The sequence below is a fragment of the Drosophila arizonae genome, chromosome 3, assembly GCF_054131065.1.
Source record: "Drosophila arizonae isolate 15081-1271.41 chromosome 3, UAZ_ARI_1.0, whole genome shotgun sequence".
NCBI lineage: Eukaryota > Metazoa > Arthropoda > Insecta > Diptera > Drosophilidae > Drosophila > Drosophila arizonae.
The window spans coordinates 4506593-4521389 of record NC_142923.1 but is presented as its reverse complement, the minus strand read 5'-3'; positions in this window follow the sequence as shown (position 1 = coordinate 4521389).

Sequence of the window (14797 nt, the reverse complement as noted above, 5' to 3'; positions counted from 1 at the left end):
TGTGTGTGGGGATCAGTGTGTAAATGCCGCTGAGAGTGGGTGTGGAGTGCATCGGAGGACTCAAATCTTCCACGCTCTTTGTCTCTCTCCTTCTCTCATTTTGTGTGCGTGATTCATCGTTAATTATGACTCTGTTTGTTGTGTGTTTGACTGCTCACTCTCTCGCTCTCTCTCTCTGCTTATGAACTTATTAAGCGTATGCAAATGCCTGAATGTGCTGCTTTTCAAAGGAACAGGACTTCAGTAAGTGGATTTGACTGGCTCTGGAATATATAACGCACTCTTGTAGCTCTACTCGGTCTGTCGCTCTGAGCATGATTCATTTGATCAATTTAATTTGCGGCTCGGCTTTGCTCTGCTTTGTTAATGTTGTTGTTGCTTCTTTTCATTGAATGCAAATTCAGAATCGACGCTCAACTTTTGGGCTTTGTATGACTCAAAAAGTTTCATATTTATTTATAGTTATTATTGATATGCCGATCTCATCTCAGTAGCCTCGCTTCCCCTCGCTCTCTCCCTATCTCACGCTCTCTGTCTCTGTCGAGCTCTGCGAGTTCACCTAATAAAAGTACACGCAAAATCTTTATTTAAAGGCGACAATTAAAGTGATTTATTGGAACGACTTCCAAGCATTTTGCTATGCAAATATGCAGACAGACAGATAGTCACGCAGACAGACACACGCACTGCTGCCTCATATTTGTGCTGATAAGCTGATGTGGGGTAGGCTACAACAACAACAACAACAACAATATTAGCAGCAGTCCATTAGATAATCAGATATCAGCCGGTTTAGTGACCAGCCTTCGTTGTCTAACATATAACGAATCTCTCTGCTCTGCTCCCCTCCTCTTTTTCGAATCTATACATAGCTCGGGGAATCCATTAGTTTTCATATTCTATCATATAATTGACGTTAACAAATACAAGGCTTATTAATGATCATCTTCAACTTTGTCAGTTGCTGAACTTGATGAAACTGCAAATACAGCTAGAAATATTTTCACTTATCAGTTTTATAAATAGCAAATGTCAATTATATTTATATAAATAAATACATAATTATGCAGCTATTTATGACTGAGATTCAGGGCCTATTAAATTCAAAGGCTAATTAAAGGCTAATTACAAATATCAAAGACAAGCTGGCGAATACACAGTCATATACATACAAATACTTATGATATATTTATATTTGTCATTATGCACGAAGAAAAAAATCTTAGAAGGTTGCATAGGGTTATGTATTATTATATAATATAAAGAAATTTATTATAATGAGAATAATAATTATGAGAAAAAAAATCAGAATAAAATCGAGAATGAGATAAAGAATAAGAATGAGATTATGATAATGATGATGATGCTGATAACGATTCTCATTTTCGAGAGCGAGGAATAGAGGTGGAATAAGAATTGAAAGGAGTGAAATAATGATAAGGACATTGATAATGATATTAATAATGATAAGGCTAATAGGACTATCTATTGACTATATAAGTATATATAAATATGTATATATATATATATATATGGCCCTGGAGTAGCTTTTATGCATATTAGGTGTCATTGATTTGGCTCAGTGTGTTGCTGTTGTTGTTGCTGTTGTAGCTGATGGAGTCGGCTGCGACCAGATGGGTGCCAGTTAGTGGGGCGTGCATCTGTCAACGGGTTTGTTGTCGCCTCATTCAGCAGCGGGCAGCCGCGGCAGATCTCTTCGCCAAGAAGTTCTGCTCGTATTTTATTTATGGCCTTTGGCTGCTTTGGCTAATAGCGCATAAATCTTATTAATGATCTTGTCAAGTGGCTGTGAGGCACCCGATCAGCAAGTCTCTCTTTGAGTGTGTGCGTGTGTGTGTCTGTGTATGTCTGTCAGCTCTGCAGCTTTGCTCAGTGGAAGCTGATGGACAATAGCTTTCAACGCTACCAGTCAATCTGTCTGGAAACCCTTTTCTCGCAAAATTATCCAAGCCACAAAATTCTCACACTTTGTTGCGCCACATTGACTGCACCCCGTTCCGCTTCCCCTAGTCTTACCCTGCCTCCCTATTTTTTGTGGGCGTCACATTTGCGTCAAGCCAAAGGCAATCAACAAAAAATGCGTTCAGTCTGCTCACTTTTGTGCAAGTTTGCATTGGGTATAACGATTTTGTTGGCGAATGTGTAACGCTCAAGTAAATCGAGTAGTAGGAGAGGAGTAGTGGTAGTCAGGTAGTAGGAGAAACAGGAGTACAGTTTAGTACTTAGTAGTAGTAGAAGTATTAGTGGAGTATTAGTGGGAACTCAGAGTAGTAGTGTTACTAGCAGCCGAGTACTATAGTACAGTTGTACCATGGTATAGGAATAGTAGTAGTATAGCCTAGTGGAGTAGCAGAGGCAGTGTAGTAGCAAAATAGGGGTAGAGTAGCGGCAGAGTAGAGCGCGACTAGTAGCAGAGCAGAGGCAGACTATAGGCAGACTACGGGCAGACTAGTGCTCGAGCAGTAGCAGAGTAGAGGCAGAGTAGAGGCAGAGTAGGGGCAGAGTAGGGACAGAGTAGAGGCAGAGTAGGGGCAGAGTAGTAGCAGAGTAGAGGCAGAGTAGTTGTATAACACTAACTGTTATTACTAGACGTGCAGTATTGTAGTAATAGCAGAGTAGTAGTAGGGTACTAAAAATTTAGTAGTAGCATAGTGGTGGTGCAGTTAAAATTTAGTGCAAGAGTCGTATATTTAATGTGCTTCCTTGTATGCAAGGGTATCTTGTTTTCGGCTCTCCGCCTCTTGAATGTTTTCGAATAGACAACAAATGTAGAGAACAATATGACATAACTCTCCCCATTCCTGCTCGTCTAGTGTTCAGCATAGGTAGCAACGCCCACAGTCGGAAATTTTGCATGCGTCGCCAATAACTTAGCCACGACGCGTCGTTCCTTTTTACTCCATCGGCTGCTAACTGCAACAGCTCAATCTTTGCTGAACACATTTTGTTTCGCATTTGTCGATTCTTTTTCCAGAATAGCTCCAGTATATCGTGTTTGAAATAGTCTGCTGCTCTTTTTATTATGATTGCCTGCACTCATCTCATGTGTTTATATACTTTTTATTGAAATTTTTGTTGTGTGTTTCTCCTCTCATTTGTACGATATTTAATTCGAAGTTCTTTTCCTTTTGACAGCTCGTATCGCGTATGTTTATTGGGCGTTTTGTACGATCTCCGACTTGTATTTTGATTAATGAGTTTCCCTTAATTGTTTGACATGCTCTTATGCATTAGTCACGCTTGCATCAGCATCAGCATCAGCCGAAACAGCATCAGCTTTAGCATCAGGTTCAGCGCCAGCTTTGGCATTAATCCCGGCTCGATCAATCGACAGATTGCTTCGAAAATTGTTTTCGGACGGCTGTGTGTGTGTGATACGTATGTGTATTTCAGAGGAATGTTTCTCTGTGCCTAAGTAAACTTGTCATACGCTCAATCACAGGCCGGGCTCCAATTGCAGTTAAATTGCGTGGGAAAACAGGAATCTAGAATATTAAGATCTGAGGAGTTCTAAGAATTTGTTCAATAAAAACATATATACCCCATCTGCTATATGAGATAGATTCCATAATATTTTACAGAGGTACTTGAAACATTTTTTTTTTTGAAATAAAATATAAATAATGAAAAACAAACCCACAATATTTCCCTAGTATAAAGTAATACTCTTTAATCCAAATTTAATATTTTTATTAGTTTACAAATTATATCTGATTTATATATAATTTATTGCTGAGATATTTTTCAACTTACATTTCTCATTATTAGTTTCATTTCTGAATACGAGTTAGCAACACTTCAAGACTTCATTGATCACTCTACTCTCGATTTGTTTATTTGTAATCTCTTAAACGACATACACATATCGATAAGGCTGACGCTTAACCCAGTTTTGTTTTTGTGGGGGCGTCAAGTGCAGCTCTCTCTCTCTCTCTCTCTTTCCCTGTCTGTCTGTCTTTCTATTGCTCTCTTTTATCTATATATCTATGTTTGCATTTGTAGTGCGTGTTGTTCCATTGAAAGCACGTTCCAAGCTGTTTGTCTGCGGTTTTTGTTTTTCCGATTGAGCTACAGAATTGTCAATTAGTGAAAGTGGAAGTGTCGCTATCGCTGCCCCCCTTTGCATCTGCCCCTGCCGTTGCCCCTGCTTCGGTGTCTGCCCCCGCATTACCTGCGGGTCATGTATTTGTTTACACAATCTAAAAGTCTGTCATAGATGCATTGGATCCATTTCTTTTCAGACGTGTGAAAATTGTGGGCACCATGATTTGCACTTTGTCAGATGCCAGACGCGAGACGCGCTTTTCACTTTTCCCCAACTCAAAGTCAACTCGAATGCGAAAAACCATGCAATCATGCAATCAGGCCTTAAAATTCTCTATCGACAAATTGATCGGGTCTCGTTCCGTTGAGCAGGAGCAAATTTATTAGCTCAGACTCTAGACAAATTGCTGCGCAGCCAAAGGTAAAACTCAATTCAGATTCAGATTCAGATTCGGACTCGGAGAGTACGAGTAAAACAAATATATAGCCGACAGCCGGCTAACAGCTGGGCCACAGAAAAGAAAAGAAACCAGCCCAACAAACGCTGCCAAGAAATTTTTTGCTCGAAATAGACGAACGGCCAATGCAAAAATAAAAAAAAAAATAAAAAATCTAAAAAGCTGCTAGCAAAAGTAAACAAAATGCAAATGAATCAAGTCGAAACTAAAATACTCTAAAATATTTTATGAATATTACTTTAACGAGGAGCAGTTGAAACTGAAAGCGGAAGAATGAAATAAATATGTAAAATAAAATATGTAAAATTCATTGAAATTTATTAATATCCGCTTTGTTCATGGGCTTTTTGTCAAGATCTGAATGATAAAGTATTATATTATGATATATGACACAAAGGCTTATTCTGTTTTTTTTATAGAGATATTTTATTTTAATGCGAAAACAAAGAAAAGTCAAATAAAAATATTATGGTAGATGTATTATAAAGTAGAGAGAAATATAGATTATTAAGGAGAAAAAAGAGATCTGAATATGTTATGAGAGTTTGAGAGAGATGTAGAGACAAAAATAGAGGTTAATATGTGTATATAATAAATGAAAAAGAGACTGACTTGAGTATATATCTTTCTCTCAAGTTTAGTAAACTAAAAGAGTAGAAAAGAAAGAGATGAATTATGTATGTATTTGACGAGGACAGAGAGAGAGAGAGAGAGAGAGAGAGAGAGAGAGAGATAGAGAATTAAAGACTTATATATACATATACAAATCCTGAGAAAAGTCGAGAGATATTATGGCGTGTTATGGCATATATTTATTATGGTATATATTTATATGGGAAGGACGGATAGAGACGAAGAGATAAACTTTTTACTTCGTTCTTGTAGTAATAGAGAAGAGAGTGAAACAGAGGCTGAGAGTAGCTGGTAGATATGTGTGAGTAAAAGAGCGAACGGTAAGAAAAAATTACATGGTTGTTTTTATTGGCACTTATTACAAATTAAACTCAATCAAAAATTCGTTGTACCCCAAAGAAATGCTCTGAGTAATGCGAGTAAATAAATAGTTTTTTTTTTTTTTTTTTGGCAAACTCGATGCAAAAAACAGAAACATAGACATGGCGGCGACCGCAACATTAAAGACAACATCGGAGACAACATTGGCGACAACAAAACACAAACAACAACAACGATTGTTAATGATGATGCATGACGGGGCCGGACTGGGCTGCGAGCCTCGGACGTTCATTCAAATTGGGTCTGCGTAACAAGTTGCCAATATTGCAAAGAGGGGAGGAGAGACGGACGGACGGACGGACGGACGGACTATATATATATATATATATATGTATGTATAAAGAGGCGGCAATGCGGGCTTGCATTTGGAGACTTAATGTCGTCTATTTAGAGTCTGCGCCAATTTTTGGCCACTTTTAGCGGTTTTGCGTGGGCCACAAAATGAAACGCAATGCAAATGCTTTAGAAATTAAATCAAATGAAATAAATTGGCATTTATTTACTGTATTATATACACATAAATATGTGTGTATGTGCATGTCTGTGTGTGTTTATAATTTGTTTTGGCAGCGCAAGTGCAAGTGTTAATTTGTTTTATGATCAAAGTTGCGCAATTTGGCAGCCAAATTGACACAAATGTTTCATAAATTGCCCAGTGTGCAGCTCACTGTGCGCCGGGTGCTGATAACTCATGATGACAAATGGGAAAACAGTTCTCTTTCAACTAATCGGAATATATAATTAAATGGAGCCAACTGGGTCAACTACTAAGAATTTCATCTCAAGAAACTGTTCCGGAATCCGGTTATAGCGACACTCAATGAACCGTCGATTTGATGTCGCTATACCCGGAGGACGTTTTAAGCAGAAAGAGTAAAAAATATTTTTTTAAAAGAGACGTACTAAGCGGAGGCTCTTTCATATAAGTTTGTATGGGGACCAACCAAGACATCGAATTTTCGTCGAAATAGCTAGTTGGACGCTTTAAGCGGAGTCGTTATAACCGGATTCTACTGTATACTCCTTAGCCTAAACTCTTAAAATATTGTAAAATACTATTCAAAAAATCATGTAGTTATAGCAAAGAGTGAAATAAATAGAAATTCGAAATTGAAATATATACTTATATATATTTTACTATAAGTCTATGTTTAATTTAGAAATCTGTGATTCGTCATAGTTTGTCGGCATTCGGCTTGCCTTTGATTGCAATAAAAATAAAAAATAAAAACAATATATCGCTGTTCTAGTTAATAATCCATTTCTTTAATATCAACCATTCGGCTTGCCTTTGGTACCGTCATATTTTGCATGCAAAGTTCATATGCCGTCGGCGAGTGTAATAATTGACTCATAATAATCTAATTTTTAATTTTTACAAAATGATTTCTATAAATGATTCATATTTCAGTTAGTGTTTCTTATGACGTCGATGGAGCGTAATCTATCAAGTTTACTTGTCTAGGCTAATAATTTCTATTTATAGTTTATTGCTGGAATTAAGAGTGAGAAGGGAGGAGAGAGAGGAGCGGGATAGCGAAATATTGGCATTTCCATACTGTCAATGGTTTTTATCTCTGTTCTAGTGACTTTACATCCTACAATATGTATTCATTCATATACTGTATATGTCTACAGGGTATACAAAGTGGAAAAGAATAACATAAAGAATTTACCTGTAGCTGGGCAAACATTCGCTTGTGCCGCAGATAAGAAAGAGAATACAAATAATTTTCTAAATCAACAAAAATATTGACACCATTCCAGATTAGTTGTTGATTCGAGTACCAAGACTAAGGGCACCACTCTCTATGTGCATGTGTGTGTGCTTGTTTGTATAATGTTCGTCAAGTGTCATTGAATGCTTCACACTTCCGACAACAGGCCACATGCATAAGAGTAACGCCCATTTGGCTAATAACTAAAGAAGTAACTGCCAAATAGACAAACAGACAAATCTCATGCACAAATTGGTTAGACAGAGCGAGGAAGAGCGGGAGTGAGAGAGCTAGAGACGACGGGGTAAAAGAGATTATCAGGAAAACCCCGTAAACCGATTGCAGCTCGGCAAATTTGCAAAGCAATTTGCATAAAAGTCATATTTTAGCCGAGCCTCCAGACACTGTCTAATTTTTCCTCTCGTTTTGGCAGACACGCGACGCTTTGGGCATCAACTACAACAACAACCACAACAATAAGAAATCTAAAAAAATATAAATAAACAAAACAAAACAAGTAAGAAAGCTCCAGTCGAGACTGCTCGACTAGGAGATACCCTGAACCCTCCAAGCTGATATTCTAATCATTCTGCACTTCTTTTATGCACACATACATACACATGCTTCCACACGCACGCATAAGCCTGCGCTCTGTTAACTGCGCAGTAAGCAGCGACTGCGCTTGGGCTGCGCTGCAGTGTGGGCAATATTATGAGAATTTATTTGTTGAATAACTTCTTTTGTAGACATATGATCTTAATGAAACTTTTAGGGCGTAATCATATGGTGAATATGTGTGTACATTCCAAAGCCCAAGTCTCTAGTACTTGAAATGCGTTTTTTTCAAATTGGGGGAGAAGGGGGCGTGGTATCCAAAATCTGTAAATTACAAAATCTTTGTATCGATTAACTTTTTATACAACGCAAATTTGAAGACTCCAGGTCTAAGAATGTTCCAATTAGGCTAAAAAAACAAAATCAATTTTTCGATTATTCTCGATAAAAAAGTTATCGGACAATTTATCGAAAAAATAAAGCAAACTCGTACTGCGTATGGTACTCACGAGTATGCATGCCAAATTTCAGCTCTCTAGCTCTTGTAACTTCTGAGATCGATGCACTCATACGGACGGACGGACGGACGGACGGACGGACGGACGGACGGACGGACGGACGGACGGACGGACGGACGGACGGACGGACGGACGGACAGACGGACAGGGCTATATCGACTCAGCTCGTCACGCTGATCAAGAATATATATACTTTGTGGGGTCTGCCACGCCTCCTTCTGCCCGTTACATACTTTTTCACAAAACCATTATACCCTGATTTCCCATTTTCAATGGGTTCAGGGTATAAAAAAACATTGAAACATTTGGCACAGTCAAAGTCGCAGAAATTTATGTGCAAAAAATGCAAACAGCGGATTTCATAATCGATGCCCCCAGCTGGCTGCCCCCCGTCCCCGCGCCACGCCCCATGCATCTACATACATATATGCAGATGAGGCAACCAAATGTGAGGCGCTAAGGTCAACCGGTAATAATACCCATGGGCCCCCAGGCAATTAGGAAGCAACGCCAAAATGAAACAAAAGCAATCGAGACGTAAACAATTTTCCATTTGTTTTTTTTTTTTGTTTTTTTTTTTTTTCTGGCTCTTTGACACACAAAATTGGCTAATCCAGCAGCGGTGGGCGGCACATACACATTCAATATGAGAGAGGCCAAATCTGAGCAATCGAGTGAGGAAGGTGAGAGCCATAGGATGCGGCTAGCTGACTGCATCAGCTGTCAAGTGCTTTGCTTGTGTTTGTGTTTAATCAATCAGAGTGCGGCCTCGCCTTTGGTTTTTGTGGCTAACGAAACTGGAACTAGTTCCACAGTGAACCAGTCTAGCTGGTTACCGGTGGCACTTAGACACGTGCTTATCGACACACAAGCACACACACACACACACACTTACATGAACAACTAGCTAACGACTTCTATGAGGAGAAAATAATTTAAGCTAGATGACAAAGCATGCATTTAAAATAGTTACAGTGTGCAGTTGCTAAGAAGATCGTATAGAAAGAGACTCTCTTTCTTTGACAGCTACAAGTATATCTACTTGATTAAACACAAAGCTAGTGATTGATTGATTGATTCAGAACGAGAACAACTATTTCTTTCTTTGATGCACTTTACATTTGAGCAACAGTGTGCTCACTATCGAGTGATCACTGTAGCCAACAGACAACAGCTGGACCCCACACAGCTCCATGCTGAACTTGAACTCTTCATGGAGGGGGGGGGGGTCCCGCTTCAGCGATAAGCGTAGACCGACAAAAAGAACTGCCTAACTTGAGGCGTTGCGCTGATAAAAGATAATGATTATTGTGCCCAGCTACGCGTTCTCGGAGCCCTTGCAGCCCCACAGCCCGACAGCTGGACAGACCGACAGACTTGTTTGCCAAACAATCACAGACACGACAGAACAAGACAGGGCAACAACTATAAACATGGTGCACACAATGCACACAGAGTTCGAGAGATACGATCTTAGAGATGGCAGACAAAGAGAGCGATCAGCGATAGTTAGCGATATATTTAGTGAATGTGTAAAGTAATTGTACAGAGAAAGAGAAGAGAAGAGTGGAAAAGACAGATTCTTATTTTCTTTCGAATCTCATTCGTGCTTCGCTTCATTGCGCTTGCACTCACGCGCTCATCTCTAACAGGCAGAGATCACAGAGAGCTGCTCAAAGGCAAGCGCAGCCACACAGACGAGCTCTGCAGACAGCCGAGCGGGACAAGGGCGCGCCTTTGATGGCATCGCATTCGTGTTTAACTCTGGGCTCGGGCTTGGATTTGGGCCTGACATTTTTCTATTTGTCTGGCTGTATATCCGGGTCGTGCCAGAACTTTGAACTGCCGGCAGCAGCAGCGACAGCAACAGCAACAGAAGTTAAAGATTCAAGATCCCTGCGGATAGACTGACCCACTTTGCTCTTTTTTTTTCTTTATTCAAATTGTAGACTACCGTTTGGCGTGCTCCTGTGTCAGCTGCCCGACCCACTGCTCTCTTCTCTCTGCTCTCTAGTTGGGCCCGGCCAAAAATAGGGCCCATTAATCATCGAAATTGTCGCACTTGTTGCAGCTGCCTCATGCGGCCTGTGACTCTGTCGCCAAATTGGCGCCCACCACAAAAATCTACACAAACAACAAATATATCAAAATAAAAAGCAAAAAACATTTTTGAAATATTATTAGCACAGTTTTGTTTTATGTTTTATGCATACGACGAGCCCCAATTTGTAGCTAACTGTAATTGCATATATATATATATGTTATACATATGTATGTGCTTCATAGCGAGTATTTGCTGTAGGCTGACTGTCTGCCCGCTGACTGTTCATGCGTGGAAAACAGTGTCGGGCAATTCAATGCGTTATGGCCCATTTTTCAGAGCTGTTGGCATTCATTCATCGCTTATTTTGTATTTCTATTTTTGGTATAATTATATTTTTGCTAGCCATCGAAATTTGCTTTTGGCTAAAAATATTACAGATGAAATTAAATTATAATTTTAGAGATTCGTATTCAAGCGAAAAATTATGACTGATTTTAATTAAAATTTAATTTTTTGAAAATATTTTTTGCAAAATTTGTTTTTGAATTCATTTTTATATTTATTTATTTTTTTATGCAAATTAAATTACTAGAAAATACTTTTCTAATATACATCAAAATAAATATTATAATAATAAGTAAATATTAAAAAAAATTATTTTCTATTTTAAATCAAATTTATATTTCTTAATATATTTAATATAATTCTATTTGTTAACTTAATTAAACTATGAAATTTAATCAAGCCAATTCGAAGTGAAAAATTGAAACAATATGATACCGTAAAATTTACTCAAAAGTTATTTTTGAGGTCGTAATTAAATTATTTTGACAGTATTCAAATTGAATTAAGCCACTGTGACCAAACGGAATGGTCTAAGTTGATGGAGCAATTCAGTTTAATGGCGCTCCACGCTTCCTGATGAAACTTTTCTTGATTTTCACTTGCGAAACTTTAATAGTTTTTGTGGAGCCCAGCCTCTCGCATAAGTCTCAGCATGTGGCCCATAAAGGTCGGCCCACACACACCTCGCACTGTCAGGGAGAGGAGACTCGACACCTTTGCCAGGGTTCGCTCTTACACAGTTGACATAGCACAAAGTTTGAGTCGCTGTCGGAGCACTGGAGCAGCGAATGCCATTGACGCACTGCCTCAATTAACATAAAACTCAGTCACATGTGGATGTGGACTCTTTCTAGCTGATATTAGCACATTTCATTACCACCTTTCAAGTTGTTGCAGCGACACGCTTCCTTTATGAAAAGCATTTGCTGTATGTTAAAACTTTTGACTGCTTTCGCACCTTCTCCTCCTGCTCTGGCTGCAACAACTCGAACGACTTCCCACGAACTTTCTAATGCATCCAGACAGCAACTAAAAGAGGAAAGAGAGAGAGAGAGAGAGAGAGAGAGAGAGAGTCTGAAAGATAGTGGTGGGAGAGAGGGGAGAGGGAGGGCGAGGCTGGGTTTGGCAACTAATGCAACGCCTCTTAATCATTTAACAACCTTTCGCCCCATTTTACTTTTCATGGGCTCACGTGAAGCGCATTCTGCGAAAGTTTCTTAGCTGGCTTAGGAGGAGACAGGAGAGCGGGGAGGGGGAAGAGCTAACACCCACTCGGTTGCTGGGTTGGTGGGTCAATGAACGTCTCGCATTATGGGAAAGCCAATTGCCAACTGTCAATTGCCAATTGCCAATTATTGGCGACCTGTCCACGCCCAGACAGTCGGCGGGCAAGTTGGATAAACGCCAAATTAACAAGCTGTCCTCTATAAAAACGAAAATCTTATAATAAATAAACATAAGAGTGCAGGTTATTTTTGGTCACAGCGAATATGAAATACGCTAAGTTTATACATATTTCATAAATTAAAAAAATCGGCAAAAAATATATCATATAACATACATATATAGATGATAGGAAAGTAATAATAGTAAGTAAAAGGAATTTTTTATTTAATTATTATTATATAAAAAAGAATCGACAGATAAAAAAAAAAATCAGTCATTCGTAAATAGGAAAATTATTTTTAAGAAATTTTTAGCTATGATTTTAACATTTATAAAATATTCTTATAAGGCTGAAATGATCCTTAACTTGAAATAACTTTGTTGAATTCAAAGATTAATCCTTAATCAGATTTCCCTAAATTGAAAGTTTCTTTCCAGTTATTATTCTTACCGAATTCTACTTTGAACTGATCTGTAATCTATCTATAAATATTATATACAGGCAAAACATATTGATTTATATAATTGAGCAACCCGCTAGGCTAGAGTATTGAAAGCCCACGCCAATTGATTTTCATTTCATTTCGCGGGTGTTTTTGGGGTTCATCTCACAGCCGGGCGGGTTATAAAAATGATTATTTTGCAATTTAATTGCCACTACAACAGTGCCAACAACAACAACAACATTGTGAAATCAGGGTACAGCCCCAAGACCCCAAAGGCCAAAGAAGCCAGCATCGAGCCGTCGATCGTCGATCGCAGTCGAAATCGATTTGGTCTTGAATATGAACACAGAATACGCCTAACCCGCTAGTCACTCTCCCTCTCATCTCTCTCTCTCTCTCTCTCTCGCTCGCTCTCTCGCCCATCTCGCGCTGGAGGCCTGATGCAATCTTTTGCGTTTACAGTGACAGCCAGTAGTTGTTGTTGTCGTTTATCGCATTTGAAATTGAAAGGCTGCAAAGAAACTCGTTGAAAAATCGAATGCGAAATTGAAATTCGGCTTTTTGCATATTTAATTTGATATTTTTTCGTATTTTATAGTTGGCTTTTGGCAAATGAATGACAGGTGGGGATCGAGCGGGGGTATTGCGGTTATCAGACTTATGTTTTAAGAGCCAGACGTCGGTCAAGACCTTTGCCTGGCCATAACTTTTTGATATTTCATGTCTGCACAGTGACCTGATATATGATGTGTGCAGCTAAAGATACATTTATACATATATGTAGATAGTAAATGCAAGAATCGAAAATATGAGTAATCGATCAACGTTGATCCTACTAAAAGTTCTGTTAATAAAATTGTGAATCATGCTCTTTGAAAAAATGTTTTATTTGAGAATTTTAAGCATTATCACTCAATCGATCTATTTGAACTTTTATTAATATCTATTTAATTAAATACATTCAATTTTGTTCGACTCCTTCCTAGCTCTAGAATTCTCTACTTCCTATCCAACTAAATCAACTCGAATCTACATATTTGGTTTAACAATTTGAGAATTCTAATCTCTGGCCTATTTACATAGCAGAGTTCATTTTTACGCTGCGTTTCCCTTCGTTGACTATTTCTATTATGAATTTCTTCCTCTTTCAGTTCCTGCCCACGATTTGTAACAATTAGGTTTAGCAAACCGAATTGCCCAGCCGTTGTCATACAATTGACCCATTTAGCTGGAACACCCAAAGTTAACTCTCAGCAAATACAATCAATTAGAATGGAGACAGTAGGACTCCGCCTAAGCATGTTCAGTGGGAAAGACTTTCGACGGCGCCTCAGCTACGATACCCTAATGTCTTCCCTCGCTGGGAACATTATCGTCACGATATATAGACTAACATGAGCACAATTTCCGGGGCTAATAATAAATATCAATAAGCCAGCATGAATTTATAGCCGAAACTAACCGCAAAATGCGAGAGCTAGACACGGTATCTGGTTCTGGTGTTGGCCAGGCCAGGCGACGCCAGGCTAGGGCAGCCCATCTTCAACTACCTACAACTCTGCCCACACTTTCGTGTTGGTCTTTCGGCTGCACACTCCTTCTATCTAATGCGAAACGCCTGCGGTCGCAAAGCGCTAGCAAATCCTTTTGATTAATTCTAATAGCCTCAGATGTGCAGCCTCGACATCATTTCTTTCGTTTAATACTCAATTTAGTGTTGTTCTATACACCTCTCTCTCTCGGTGTGCCCCCAGCGATAAAGCGAGGCGATATCATCATCATACCCTGTACCCATTGCCTGATGTGGAGATAAAAGGGTGTTATGTTGGCGGATATGCGTTTTGGCTGTGTCTCGATCTATAATTGACTAAATGTTGGTATTCTTCAATGAAATTTGGGACAGTTAAGAAACGCATTTTTTTTTAAAATATATATATATATATATATATATATTTTTTTTTTTTTGTAAATTTGTTTATTATTTATACAATTCAATTAATATAATATTTTGTTATAAAGTTTCTATTTTATTATAACTTATTCATAATATATAATCTGTTGATGTGTTAGCTAACAACCTTATACTACTTCCCCAATTTTTGTTTTGTTTTGTCATTTGTATTCTGATTAAAGTTGGTATTGTAAAATTTTAACAAAATGCTAACAATTACAATATATTTACAGGGTATCTATCTGCGTCACCTACACGCGCTTACAGCATTCATTGCTTGTGTTCTTCTTGTTGCTG